This window comes from Lethenteron reissneri, chromosome 70, assembly GCF_015708825.2.
Source record: "Lethenteron reissneri isolate LAM-NWPU_2019-01 chromosome 70, ASM1570882v1, whole genome shotgun sequence".
Lineage (NCBI taxonomy): Eukaryota > Metazoa > Chordata > Hyperoartia > Petromyzontiformes > Petromyzontidae > Lethenteron > Lethenteron reissneri.
In genome coordinates, this window is record NC_083848.1 from 4,008,301 (window position 1) to 4,012,877 (window position 4,577).

Genomic DNA, 4,577 nt, shown 5'->3' on the forward strand with positions numbered 1-4,577 from the left:
TGCCCAGGGTCGAAAGAAACCCTCGCAGCTGCAAGTAGTGACGCCACACGCGTTACTCTTCTGCTGAGAGGAGGGATTTTCAAGAGGACTGCGCTCATCACTGTATTTATGCACACACTGCATGCGGCTTGCGGTACGGGGGGGGGGGGGGGGGTGACACCAGAGCAATCGCTGCTGGGAAGCATGGAAAGAAGAAGTGGTGGAGAATCTTGAAGCAGAAGCAAAATGAGACAGCCTCGCCCAATTGTCCAATTGTTCCATTGCCCAATTGCCCAATTGCCCCACTGCCGACGCCTTCTGTTACCCCTTCAACCCGCATCTCGCCGTGGGTGCAGTGAGAGCTCTGGTCTCTCCGGTACACGGCCAGACGGGACCCTGGAAGACACGGGATCACCTCATCCAGAAGGACGACTTCTAGACCCACACCGCCTGCTCTAGAGCCATCTCTTCCAAAACAACGTCCTCCAGAACCTGCCCCTTCCACAAGACCCCCTCTTCCAGAACCACCACCGCCAACTCCAATACCATTCTCTCCGCCACCTACCAGGCAAGTTGAGTAGGCTATGTATGGTGAACCTGTAAAAATGTAACGAACATATTTAAAATAAGCTGATGAATGAACCGAGGAATATTTTGTAAGATTTGTGACGGTTAATGTGTAGCCAGCCTGTGTAGTGAGCCTGTCTTTGTAGTGAGCCTGTCTGTGTATTTAGTATATCTATCTTGTGAGCATGTCTGTGGGGTCAGCATTCCTTAGTCGTGAGCGAGCCTTTCTGTGTAGTGAGCCAGTCAGTGTAGTGAACCTGTCGGTGTAGTGAGCAAGTCTGTTTAGTGAGTATGTCTGTGTAGTTATTTATATATTGTATTTTGAAAAAAATGGAAAGAAAACAATAATAAACATGTCAATTAAGAAATTATGCTAATTTCTATAAAAAAATATGCAAATTAGGTTCGCTTAATAGTTCGTATTATGATCAATAGGTGTGTGTGTAGTTACGTGTATTATTATTATTGGCTCGGCTTCGTTGTCTAGGGGTATAATACCAATCGTGATAATAAAATGATTCCCACTTTAACTTTTACTGATTACATGTTTAAGTGTGTTTATGTCCAGTCTCAGGATTCAGATCTCTCCACAGGATACAGTTCTTATAATTAAGATTATTATGTATGAATGTATACTCTTGTGTGTTAAGCAACTTTAATATCTAAAACACTCTAATATGCGAACACAATTATGATCAGAATTGCCACCACAGTACTTCTGTAGATGTCTTAATCATCGGGCCGTACAATTAACCCTCAATGGTTACGTTGTTAACACATTCCTGCGGAGGGAGCTGGTAGGAACGTTGGGTTGCTCGGTCAATGGCCAGGGTCAACGGCGGCGTGGTGTATTCCGTAAATATGCCCGACTGTGCGGGCAAGCACAAGCCGGCATGAGTAGGTTAAACGTTGAGGTTTATAATGACACCACGGGGTGACCAGCCCCTCCCCACCCAGCCCCACCCCACCCAGCCCCACCCTCCCCACCCAGCCCCTCCCCACCCTCCCCTCTCCACCCAGCCCCACCCTCCCCATCCAGCCCCTCCCCACCCTCCCCTCCCCACCCAGCCCCTCCCTCCCCACCCAGCCCCTCCCCACCCTCCCCTCTCCACCCAGCCCCACCCCTCCCATTTTTGGATGCACGACGGACGGACACAATAATCCCCTGTGGGCTGGTGGAACCAGGAGGTTCCTACCAGTAAAACTGAGCAATAGAACAATGGGCTAACTCCTCAGAGTAGCGCGACAAAACACGACGATAGGAAAAGTCCTTAAAATTATAATATTCATACGGAACCGCGCTAAAGAAACATGCCCAATGGCAAAAGTAGACATCAATGAATTCATTGGTAATATTCTGAGACTAAAGAAATGTCCCCAAACAATAGTGTACTTGTGAGTGTGTAGGTTTGGTTAACAGATACTTATCAATTGGCTAATGGGACATCAATGAATTCATTGTTAAGATTATGCGACCCTGGTGCGGCCGGGTACGGGTATGCCGTGAGTCACTGGTGAGTCACCGTTTGTCACTCATTTCCCAACGTCTTGTCTCTTCTCACAATTCAAGTTCCTAGAATCAACCCACCCGCGCCTGCAACATGGCTTCATCCCAGAGGTCGCAATCGGGTACCCGTACCCTACCCGATACCCGGCCGGGTACGGGTAGCCGGGTATCGGGTAGGGTACCCGTTTGCGACCCTGGTGCGGCCGGGTACGGGTAAGGAATCAAACCCCGTTTGCGACCTCTGCCACCTCCTCTTCCTGCTAACTGCGGCTCTGACGAGTCGGTGGCTTCCGCGGTGCAGAGTTCCGTGTAGCGACAATACCTCAGGTCCCCAGCAGGGGCGCTGGGTCGGCGTCTGCGCGAGTTGAACACACGGCGCTCTCGACTGCGCCGTCAGTCTCTCTCCACCGCTGGGGTGGTTGCTGAGGGGCCGTCCATAAATGACGTCACGCACCTAGGGGAGGGGGGGGGGTCAGACATTTGTGACGATGTGTGACGAGGGGGGGGGGGTTTGAGAAATGTGACGTCACATCTAAATGCGCAACATTAAATAAATATAGACAACACGTTCTACTTAATTAAATTGACTTTTTAATAAATGTTTTCTCCTACAACATCAGAGTGCAGCGCCACATTAAATACGCACTACAAGTATACTAGTTTAAAGCGATTTGAAGCATATTACATTTTTTGTGGGGAGGGGGGACAGAGCTTTGTGACGTCATATTTGAGGGGGGGGGGGGGTCTGACTTTTTGTGACGACGGGGGGAGGGGGGGGGGGTCAAAAATCGTCCAAAATCGCGTGACGTCGTTTATGGACGGCCCCTGAGTGGGCGGCACGCTGCTCACGCTGGCGGCGGAGCCCGTGCCGGCGGGGATGATCAAAGTTCAAAGTTCATGTATTAGGTATAGCCCTGTGAGCCATTCGGCTCTTGAATCGGGTGCAACCGCAACAAACAAAAAACATGAACAAGAAAACATCTTAAAGTGACTAAGTGCAAACAGAACATCCAAGAAAAGACAGCAAAATATTGCAGAAAAATCACCGTACACCAACGCTGTGTGCAAATATCCCAGTGGGATGTAAGTCAAACAATAACAACCACAAGACAACTTAAATTAAGGCCATCAGTCTAACTCTATACTACAACAAACAAACATGGCCAAACCAAAAAACTTTTGAAAATCACCAAAATAAAGCCATAAAAGCAATGAAACAGTGGTCATAGGAACTGACCGAATTTTCACAATAAACGACGTGAACAACATGTACTACCAAACTCTGCAGCCATAGCTGGCTGCATGAGTCACTCGACAACAGTAGGAGCATCAGTCGGAGTATCAACATTTTTCAATACACCTTTAAGATCAGCACACTAAATCAAAACACAAATCATACTTTGCATACTTATGATGGGTCCGGCTCCGTCTGCGTCGATGTGCGCGATGGTCCCGTCGCCAGAGAGCGCTCGCAGCTCGTCCGCTGGGCTGCAGCGCGTCACCCCCTTGGCACCAGGCACTGTCGATCCTTGAGCTCGACCTTTGCTGGAGTGGGCTCGGGGCTTCCGAGTCGGCGCGCTCGTGGTTAGTCGTTAGCTGCTGGTCCTGTGAGTAGCAGCTGCTTTGCGTGACCACCCTTGGTGCCTCCAACCCATTGTCCAGGAGGGCTCCTGCTGCGAGCTGCTCGTCGCTGCTCCTCACTCTCCACAACTCATAACATGGAGTCGCTCACCTCTTAGTTTCTCGCAACTCTTGGCTAATCGCAGTATTATATGAAAATGTATTGGCACACCTCTTAGCTTCTCACAACTCCTAGCTTAGTGCAATACAATTTATCGCAGTCCATTACTCTGCAAGCGACTCAACACATAAGGATGCATGTAGAATACAATTTCCAGCGATACTCAGTCTGTAATTGCTCTGACAGACCCAGTATCACAGTGACCATACACCGGAGCTTGCCGTTGCAAGACTAATTTGGGTGGTTCAGCTTCTTTGTTATATCCTAAATGTTTCGCCTCCGTCTTCTCACAAAGGACCGGAATGCCTTTGATTTCGCTCCTCGGCCTGTGATTGGTCGGTTTCCTCTCGCGACGGAACAACTGTCCCTGTGATTGTGACCGTTTGTCCGGTGTACGTGTGTGTCCGGTGTACGTGTGTGTCTGTCTGTTCTAATTTATTGAAGTAATTTCCCAAGTCACATCAAGGGCCTGTTATCTCCCCTTCCTCAAGCAGGCATCTAATGGCCTGTGGACACAGATGCTCTCAATTGCCCCTAGTACTTTCCGCAGTCATTAAGGCCTTTTGTTGTCTCGAGGGAGGAGTTCACAGGTATGTGTCACTGCATTTTTTTACGTAAAAAAATAGGTAATATCACTCTTAATATACGTTTTTGGAAAAGGCATATATACAACAGTGAGACTCTCAGTGTAGTGAGCCTGTCTCTGTAGTGAGCCTGTCTCTGTAGTGAGCCTGTCTCTGTAGTGAGCCTGTCTGTGTAGTGAGCCTGTCTGTGTAGTGAGCC